Below are 11,341 nucleotides of genomic sequence, written 5' to 3'. Positions count from 1 at the left end.
ATAAAAGATCAATACATTTGTTTTAATCATTAATAAATGTGTTTAATTGTTAGCTAATGAAGTCATGGAGCTCAGGGTGTTAAAATTAAACACACATTTGCTTCGGCTGAATGAGCTCTTGTAAAAACACACGTGTTTTGTGTACATTACTAGAGCTGACTGCTCTTTTCTGACAAAAGAATTATTATATTATATTATTACACGTCACCACCCTCAACACTATCATGCCATGTGTTTCTAACATCCCTGTTCATCCAGCAGGGGGCGCAAGACCCTGACAAATGTCTACAGGACCCAGCTGTTCAAAAAGTTTCATCTGGATCAGTATGATCTAGTTTGGAATTCCCACATTTTGCTATCCAGGGTCAAGTAATCCATCTTACTTTTGTGCCGGTTTCTCAAAGCAAAATAGGATTGGATCACCCTGATGCAGATTTTTCAGACACACTTTTTCAGATTACCAGTTCCAAATGGGGTTTCATTCATAATGGCTGCTAGTAAAGAACAACAGGTAGAAGAGTCGATGTGGGTCACTTTAAGTGTTTTATTTGAAGAGAAAGAAAACGACATAAACAAACAAACAAACATCCCCTTCCATTTTCAATTTCCTTTAAACAGTCAGACCCCTACGGAGCCCCTAAAGCAGTGGTTCTCAAACCTAGAATAGAATAGCATACAGTAATCTCATACTCACTAGTCATTTTCACAGTTTATAATCGCTCTTGCAAACTATTCTCACTCAAACTTTGAGTGAACATGCTCACATCAGGAGTTTGAAATCTTTTCGAGGCCAGAGACCACTAATATGATCATCCTCATGCAAAGGATCCCCATCCTGACATTAAAAAGACAGCTATATATTTTCATAACTCAATTTATACTAATTTGAACTGTATACTATTCTATTTAAAGTATTATCTGAAAAATATTTAGTATCTGTTAAGTTACATTGTTTTTTCTATTCATTTTTTTTAATCTAAGTTTTTATATTTATTTTGTATTTTAAACATTCTTATTGTTTATTTATTTATGTAATCTAATCTAATTTGTATTATTTCTTATAATCACATTTTTTATTGTATTGTATTTTATTAATTTAAATATATTTAATTAATCATTTTAATCTTTTTATTATTTAAATCAATTTTTATTGTTTATTGTTAAATCAATTTTTATTTTATTGTTTACTTATTTCTTTTAGTCTATTGGTAATTTATTGTTTATTAAACATTCATATTGTTTACTTATTTATCTAATCTATATTAATCTACTTTGTACTATTTATTATAATCAAATTTTTATTTTATTTATTAATTTAATATATATATATATATATATATATATATATATAAATTGATTTTTTATGGTTTACTTAGTTATTACTTTTAATCTATTTTTATATTTTTTATTAGAATTTTTTTATTGTTTACTTATCTAATCTATATTAATCTTATTTTGTATGATTTATTATAATAATTTTTATTTATTTATTTATTTATTTCAACATTCATTTAATTATTAATTTTAATCTTTTTTTAATTTATTTATTTATTTCCATTTTTTTCCATTTTACAGTTTTTCTCTAAATGTTTCCATGGAGCCCCTATCATTCCCTTGTGGCCCCTGAGGGACCCGGACCCAGTTTGAAAATCCCAGCTCTATCGGCCGTCAGGAGAGGAGATCAGGAGTCTAGACGGAGTGTTCCGGGCCGTGTGCTCCGGTGACTCACTCCTGCAGGACGGAGGAGGAGTGACGCTCTGATCATGGCGGGAGGAGGAGCTCATTTCAATGCTCGTCTCATGCGGGCCGCTTCACTTCCATCTGCAGCACTGCAGAATGTAAAAAAGCCACAGCCGGCCCAGAACAAAAGCTCCATTCAACATGTTGAGCTGCTTCCCCTTCACACACACACACACACACAGGCTATTGGACACGCATGGGCCTGCAGACATGAAAGGCCTGAATCAGAGCCATTCTTCTCCACCAGCTCAGCTTCACCTCGCCGTCATGCTTGGACTCCCTCTGTTTCCACCTCCACTCACATCTGCATGAAGTTCTCATGCCGTCTCAGCTCTCGTGTCCACATTGTGTCTGACAGCGTATGAACGTCACACAGCACTGCTGAGACATTTGACTTCAGGAGCTTCCATCACACTCATGATCCTCCAGTGAGGCTTCCAGGATCACAGAGCGCTACTGAGAAGTCAGCCAACTGTCAATCAGACAGACAGCCGTCATTCATTCATCCTTATGCCGTTTCAAACCCGTCATTTCTTGATTTGAATACAAGAGCAGAACTTTTGAAGAATTTTCAAGCAGGTCTTTTCAATACAATGACTGACAAAAAACAGCACTGTAGATGTAGTCCAATACAAGTCCTGCGCTGAATTTCAAGTCTTTTCAAGCTTTGTGTGAGGAACAGAATAAAATATAAGACTCTTTTGATGTGTAACATCAGGTTTGAGGACTATTTGATGATCAGACACAAAAGTCCTTGACATCTGATTTCACTGACACCAACCTGATGTGATTTATGTCTAAAGGTCATTTGTATTGAGAGGGTAATATATTAGTAAATGCACTGCAAAAAAAAATGATGTTCTTCCTCAGTATTTCTGTCTTGTTTTCCAGTACAAATATCTAAACATTCTTAAATCAAGATACATTTACTTGAGGAGCAAAATTACTGAAAATATTAAGTCTTGTTTAATGAAAAATTTATCAAAGTGAAGTGAGTTTGTGCTTAAAACAAGAACAAATATCTGTTAGTGAGGTAAGAAAAATAATATTGTTTTCATTTTGAATAAGTTTATTTGGCATATATTTGTTGCTGTATCTTGAATTAAAGGGGTCATGAATTGAGAAATTAACTTTTCCTTGAGCTTTTGATATAAGAGGTCATCATACTATAAGAATATCCTGTAAGTTTCAGAACCGAAAACTTCCTTGTTAGTCCAATAAAATCTTTTATTGACACCAGACCCAGCGAATGACTGATCCAGTAATGTGCCTATAGATAGATGAAACTCCGCCTCCACAGAAGAAATCAATGCCTACTTCATCATTGCAACGTTAGCCCCGCCCACTGGTGTGTTAGTGAGATGAGGAGGAGAGAAGAGCGATACAGGACTAAAATAACATTACCTTTCAAAGGATCCTAATGCTGGAATATGGTTATTTATTTTCAACAATGTGAATGTCTCAGTTGAGCTTTATTTATTTGTATTCGGGACATTTAACTGTAGATTCTTCAGTAAATCAATCACATTTCGGCGCAGGACTTTTACGATATGGACTCGACAGTAATGCAACAACATGTCAGTAACTGTGTTAATTCTAATGCCTGATCTGATATTAATGATTCACGTACAGTCAGATGTTCTTTGTCTATGTGTCAGGTGATTATATATATAGAAAGCGATCAAAGAACGCTCCCTTTACAGTCGCTGGAGCTGTCAATCAAACAGAGCGAGTTTATGAGTGACTGAGTTCTGGACTCGCACCAAAACTCCTGTTTTATTCAACAAATCTCTTGCACTGTTATCTATGATGAAAGCATTTGTTAGCGTGCAGAAATTGAGTTTCAATGACGAGACACTGCTTTCATGAGCTCAACAACATGTCTGTGATCGACTACAATGTTCATCACTGCAACCTTTCATGCCACAATCTAAATATAATGCCATAGATCTAAATGTAATGCTATAATCAACACTTTTCACAATTAGTTAACCTTGAGAGCTGTAATAGTAAAAACACGCTAAAGTTTTCGAAAGAGAGTAATACTTAGATATTTCATATGGAAACATGTCAGCCAATCACAGCAGTGGGCGTTTACACTGAAGTCTCACAGCAGACACGCCCCTTAAAACAGAGCGTTCAAATCAGAGGATAAAATCAGGGTAGGAAAAATGCCTTTTATTTCTAAATTATGACAATTCTTGACTTAAAAAGCATACTAACATTTATAAGTGCACCCCAGGAAACATTATAAAACAATAAAACAATGTAGTTCCTGACCCCTTTAAGAATGTTTAAATATTTGTTCTGGAAAACAAGACAAAAATACTGAGGAAGAACCTTTTTTTTCTTTCTTTTTTTTAATTCTTTTTCATGCTTTGGAATGTGTGCAGAGGATTGTGGGTGACTGGATGTGAAAAATACACCTGATGCATCCTTCAAAATAAGCCATATGAAGGATATGAAACCAGGGCCTGCACCAAGAAGGGGGGTATTCGCAGGCCATATGTAAATATGTGCTGCCCTTTCCTCTCAGTAACAAAATAAACACACAACAAAAATGAGAAAACAGCAGTTCAGAAAGCATCTGATCATAGAGATGTGGATGTTTGCACCAGCTCTGTGATTCACAGCATCATGTCGACAGATGAGGTCATTAAAATCACACTGTTATGATAGTTTGATTATAGAGTATGTTTGAGACTGTAGACTATATAGATCTGTCTATGTAAGACTACAGTTTGAATTAATCTCTATTTTTTGCATGACACCTTGACATTACAGTACACAATGACTCTTTAGGCATTATCTGAATGTTGTATACGCATTAGTTTCATGTGTCATTGAACAGAAGAGAGGCTCTTGGGAGCGTAACCGTTAGATCCTTTAGATTTTCCTGGCAAAAACGTCTCTAGTCCTTCACTTAAAAATCAGTCTGCAGGCTTTCAGGGGCCTATTATGCCCCTTTCACAAGATGTAATATGAGTTGTCATATTACATCATAAGATGTAATAGTCATATTACTCATAAGATGTAATATAAGTCTCTGGTGTCCTCAGAATGTGTCTGTGAAGTTTCAGCTCAAAATACCCCACAGATAATTTATTATAGCTTGTCAAGTTTGCCCCTATTTGGGTGTGAGCAAAAACACGCCATTTTTGTGTGTGTCCCTTTAAATGCAAATGAGCTGCTGCTCCCGCCCCCTTTCCAGAAGAGGGTGGAGCTTTAACAGCTCGTGCTTCGGTCGCTCAACAACAACAAAGCTGGAGAATCTCACGCAGCCAAAATGAGGATTGTCAATAACGGTGTTCAGCCTTACATTGTTCAAACCGGAGTCGACACTGATGGAGAGACTCAGGAAGAAGTTACAACTTTTAGAATGAAACTGTATGTAGTTGCTGTGTAGTTGCTGTGGAGTTGATTCAACTCATCCACTAGCATGTGCCGTCATGTTAATCTTTTGTGCAAATCCAGTGTTGAATTGACCCTCGTTTGTGAAGCAGTCCGGCGTAAAATGACGGCATGACAACAACACTCTACTACAACAACTCTTCCTCTTCTCTGAAGCAGCCCAACATGGCCTCGCCCCCTTTGTTGTGTGTTCTCAGGGGCGGGGTTTATGTAAATTTTAGGGTTTGTGATGTCACTAACCTGGGAAGAAGCTCATTGTAGTCCCTACCAGCCGTTTGTTGTAGTCCTTAAAAAGCAATTTCTGTAAAAGAAAATATCTCCCTTTGCATTGACTTTGAGTGTCGTAATTTTGCAATGTTGTTTATGCTCAAAGAGCAACATTACACACTAACTAAAGTTAAAAACTTGAAATCATAATCAACCATCCCTTTAAGTCTTGTTACGAGCTGTTCACAGATTGGCAATAAATGCTGATTAATACATGAAAAATATTACATATAGCCCTTTTAATGTCCAACTTTTCCTTTTTGTAATTTTCAGTGTGAACACACTAATAACAAAACACCATATAGAATAATAATAGTGCATAAAGATGTGAATTGGGACGAACCTATAATGTAGTAGCCTTAAAGGTTTGTTCACCCAAAAATGAAATTTCTGTCATTAATTACTCACCCTCATGTCGTTCCACACCCATAAGACCTTCGTTCATCTTCGGAATACCTTGTTTCCAAGTATTCTCGTCTCTTCATAACATTAAGGCTGAACCACTGCAGTCACATGACTGTTTTAACAATGTCTTTAGTACCTTTCTGGACCTTGAAAGTGTTGATTATATTGCTGTCTATGGAGGAGTCATATATCTCTCAGATTTCATCAAAAATATCTTAATTTGTGTTCTGAAGATGAATGTAATAAATGACAGAAATTCCATTTTTGGGTGAACTAACCCTTTAATGTTGAGGAAATATTTCTTTGGTAACAGTGTTTGTTTTTTGTTCTTTTCAGAGCTTGACAGATGTCGTTTCTATCAACTCTGTTCTGTCAGAATAATATCAGCTGTATTACAGCACATGACTCCCATTTTCCTGATTTCAATCACTATTTGCTATAATGATTGTTATAAGAACTTATGATGTCATTTTATAAAAAAAAAAAAAATGGTATAGAGCTTTTAGTATTTATTTTTAGCATTTTTAGCATCTATTGTTGAGATCTCCATGGCCGTATACTTTGCAGATCAATCAATCACAACAAATCCATTCCTCGCAAAGAAAGAGCCGTAGAGCTTTCTGTTGTCATGTGTTTGTGCTTGAGGGGTGAAAAGCCGTATTTGACCTGTAAAGACCAAATGGGGAACTTGTGTATTTTTATAAAAGCAACATTATAAGAAAAAAATGGATAATTTGCTATTGCGTGTTTGTGTTTGTGTTTGATTCTGAACAATGTAACAAAGTCTGGTTCCAAAACTTATGGTGGTATTTATAACATTTATTTTTTTTTACTGAAAATGGGCCAAAAATGACCCGCAGACAATACAAGCCTTAAAATATGAGTTGCAAAACTGCTGGAAAAATAAAGATGAGTTTTCATCTGGTCAGCAGCAGATGTTTTCGGGCGGCGTGTGTCATGTGTGCAGGTTTGGGGATTTCCGTTTGACCAGTCTCAAAAGAGTCGACTTCCTCTTCAGCCGCTTTTATAAGAACACATCCAACAGAGTATTAAAATGAAAATATTCAGGCGTCATGAACGGATCAGTGACTGAAGGTCACATGACTGACTGTCAGAGATACTGCAAAAAAAACAAAACAAAAAAAACCAGTGAAATTCCCTTTCATCATCTCCAAAAGAAATAGTGTCTTATTCCCAGTGAATAACTATTGCCCAACCTGAAGAGAGATTCACCAATCTGATACCAATGAAACATAATATGTGCCAAACAACTTATATGTTTTATATTTAGCATGAATAAGTCAACAGGTTCAGTTATGTCATTTGCAAGGTTTCATTTCCTCACAGTCTTGTCTTTTTCTCTGCTTTTCAATTACTTTTCATGCTGAAAAAAAATCAAAGTTTGTGAAAAATTATTAAAACTGGGATCCGTTTGGATTGGCTTCTTTCATAGAAGCAGCTGGGGCAATTTTAAATAAATCATAAATATTAGGATGTTTAATTATAGAGATGCATGTGTACCATTCTAGAAAGTGTGAGAAACAAATTACATCACGGACAATATACTGTTTTTACATACACTATATTGACAAAAGTATTGGGACACTCCTCCAAACCATTGAATTCAGGTGTTCCAATCACTTCCATGGCCACAGGTGTATAAAATCAAGCACATAGGCATGCAGACTGCTTCTACAAACATTTGTGAAAGAATGGGTCGCTCTCAGGAGCTCAGTGAATTCAAGCGTGGTACCGTGATAGGTTGCCACCTGTGCAATAAGTCCATTCATGAATTTTCCTCACTACTAAATATTCCACGGTCAACTGTTAGTGGTATCATAACAAAGTGGAAGCAATTGGGAACAACAGCAACTCAGCCATGAAGTGATAGGGCACGTAAAATCACAGAGCGGGGTCAGCGCATGCTGAGGCTCACAGTGCACAGAAGTCACCAACTTTCTGCAGAGCCAATAGCTACAGACCTCCAAACTTCGTGTGGCCTTCAGATTAGCTCAAGAACAGTGTGTAGAGAGCTTCATGGAATGGGTTTCCATGGCAGAGCAGCTGCATTCAAGCCTTACATCACCAAGTGCAATGCAAAGTGTCGGATGCAGTAGTGTAAAGCACGCCGCCACTGGACTCTAGAGCAGAGGAGACGTATTCTCTGGAGTGACCAATCACGCTTCTCTGTCTGGCAATCCGATGGACGAGTCTGGGTTTGGTGGTTGCCAGGAGAACAGTACTTGCCTGACTGCATTGTGCCAAGTTTAAAGTTTGGTGGAGGGGGGATTATGGTGTGGGGTTGTTTTTCAGGGGTTGGGCTTGACCCCTTAGTTCCAGTGAAAGGAACTCTTAATGCTTCAGCATAACAAGACAATTTCATGCTCCCAACTTTGTGGAAACAGTTTGGGGATGGCCACTCCCTGTTCCAACATGACTGCGCACCAGTGCACAAAACAAGGTCCATAAAGACATGGATGAGCGAGTTTGGTGTGGAGGAACTTGACTGGCCTGAGTCCTGACCTCAACCCGACAGAACACCTTTGGGATGAATTAGAGCGGAGACTGTGAGCCAGGCCTTCTCACCAACATCACTGCCTGACCTCACAAATGCGCTTCTAGAAGAATGGTCAAAAATTCCCATAAACACACTCCTAAACCTTGTGGAAAGCCTTCCCAGAAAAGTTGAAGCTGTTATAGCTGCAAAAGGTGGGCCAACTCCATATCAAACCCTACAGATTAAGAATGTCATTAAAGTTCATGTGCACGAAAAGGCAGGCGTCCCAAAACTTTTGGCAATATAGTGTATATAAGGTATAAGGTGTCTCATTCTGATGAGCAGTTTTGTGTGAACTGTCCCTTTAAGAATCACATTGAAGTTGAAAGAAACATGTTGTGAAGATTATTAGGGACTGCTATCTTAACTAGAGAAACACAAAGAAACTTCTTAAACAACATACTGTCACTATGACAACCAAGAAAAATTAAGCTGTTTCTATTCAGAGAAACTCTTACATAATCTGCCAGCGTATGACTAACCATTTGAATTTTACAACTCAGATCAGTATTTGATTCACATTTGACTGACTTGAAGGCAAACAATTTGGACACTGTAAAAACACATGGCAAATAAATCCACATACAGTACCATTGATTTCATATTTAACGTGCTTTACATCCCTTCAATCTTATCTGAAATAAACTGATTGAAAAAAATAAATAATACATGTAAATAAACAATACATCTACAGTACACCACAGTAATAATAGAAAATAGGTAATAATGTAACATTATAGAAATTAAGTATCTTCCAAATACTATTTCACACATTATGATAGCATTTCACAGTATAATTTTTGTCTTTATACATGAAAATGTATAGCTGCATTTTAAATTTTAGGATGGGGCCCTCGCTAGGATGATATATACATATTTGGCTGTCCGTGGCATTGAAAAAAGCCAAAGATTATAAATGTAGAAAGACAGTTCGCTCCTATTAGTTATGAATAAGAGAAACTGCAACGCACAATATGGCGGAATATGCTCCGCCTTCTAAGTAAAAGAGCCAATTGCTGATTGATAAAGTCATTTGCATCACTGCAGCTGCTGTTAGAAGCTCTGGTGTAGTGACAAAGGCCCGGGCTGTGTTCCACTCCAATTTTAGACACGCACTCGCAAACTTAAGCACTTCCCCTCGGGGGAATCCTTGCCAGCATTCTGAAGTGTGTTCTGCTTCATGAAGTGGACGAGGGAAGTTTATATGGACAGACCCTCGCTCCCTCGATTTTGAATGAGGGAGCGAGTCTACTTCATATGTACACTTCAGGCAGCTCCATATACCACAATGCAACACGATTGTGACGTCACCGCATATCGCGTTTAATTTACCCCACCACAATCAACGCTATGATATATTAATTTTTTTTTTTAAATATCTAAAACAACCCAAACACAGCTACATACATGTAGAATGGTGCATTAAACAGTTTTGTAAGGAAAAAAAATGTAAATAATAAATCAAATCCATAGCAGCTTACAAGGGCTTAGGATGTTCCAATTCAGCCCATTGCAACCCTTCCACCAGTAGTGGGCTCTCATCCAATGTAAGCAATGATGTACATCCTGGGCTGAATCCCAAATGGCACACTTTTATGCATTTCGGACTTGTGGACTTACAAGGGCTGCTACGTGCGCGTGTCCATTAAGTCCATGAGACCGTAGGGTGTCCCATTCGTCATTTCAGGTTTCAGAAGGGTGCTCGCGTGCGCCCTCAATGCGCACTTCAGCTGAACCCACAAGTTTGCAAACTACGCAGAGGACTTTACCCGGCAGTCAAAGCGGCATTACGTCACGAAAGTGCGTTTAGGGTGCCATTTAGGATTCAGCCTAAGTCAACGAGACTGAGGGAAGTTAGCAAGTGAAGGGCATAAAAAAAACGAACTGGGTCCACACTTTCGCGACGTAATGGCGCTTTGAGTGCCGGGTAAAGTCCTCTGCATAGCTCGCAGACTTGCACCCTTCTGAAACCTAAAATGATGAATGTGACACCCTACGACAGCCATTGTAAGTTCACAAGACCGAAAGTGCATAGGCCCTGTCCAAAATGGCACACTTCATGTGCACTTTCGGTCTTGTGGACTTACAATGGCCGCTGCGTGCGCGTGTCCGTTAAGTCCAGGTGTCCCATTCGTCATTTAAGCTTGAAGAAGGGTGCTCGTGAGCGCCCCCTTTGCGGCTGCTATGCGCCCTTGATGTGCACTTCTGCTGAGCCCACAAGACTGTGAGCTACACAGAGGACTTTACCCGGCAGTCAAAGCGGCATTACATCGTGAAAGTGCAGACTCAGAGGAAGACTGTGAGGGTTTAAGGTGCCATTTGGGACAGGGCCGTTGAAGTGTGGCATTTGGAATTCAGACAAATTGGGCGAAATCAGGTTCTATTAGGACCCCATGTGATCTCATTGGTTCAAATGGCTAGGCACTCTTTTTAGCGCCTGTTTACAATTCCTACAAAATCATGTTATGATAAATGTTGTTTCAACTACTTTATAATGACCATTTATGTCTGTATTAATTAGCTTATGTACTAGCATAGCATACAGATAAGCGATTAGCCTGATAGCTTAGTTTATACACGCATTTGCACTTACCCTACATGTATATTTACAATCATCTTCAATGTAATTATGTGTTAAATTGAGTGTTAAATGCCCAAATATTTCAGTTTTAAATAAAACAAATAAATGATGTTCAATTATTCATTTAACAGACTATTATAATTATTATTTATTAATTAACAGTTAATTAAGTGTAAGAAATTACGTTCAATTGGTTTTATTATGCACTAATTTGTTTTCTTACGCATTATATAGTAAGCTATATGGGTATTTTAAATTAATATAATTCGTATAAACATTAACTTACAGTTTGGGGAGACCCGATTTCGAGGGAGGGCCCGATTTGTCATGACACCGGTTCCCATAGAAACCTGAGGCTTGCGCTAGGACTGCACATGCGC

This window comes from Ctenopharyngodon idella, chromosome 17 (assembly GCF_019924925.1).
Source record: "Ctenopharyngodon idella isolate HZGC_01 chromosome 17, HZGC01, whole genome shotgun sequence".
Taxonomy (NCBI): domain Eukaryota; kingdom Metazoa; phylum Chordata; class Actinopteri; order Cypriniformes; family Xenocyprididae; genus Ctenopharyngodon; species Ctenopharyngodon idella.
The sequence above is the reverse complement of the archived record's forward strand: the minus strand, read 5'-3'. Positions refer to the sequence as shown.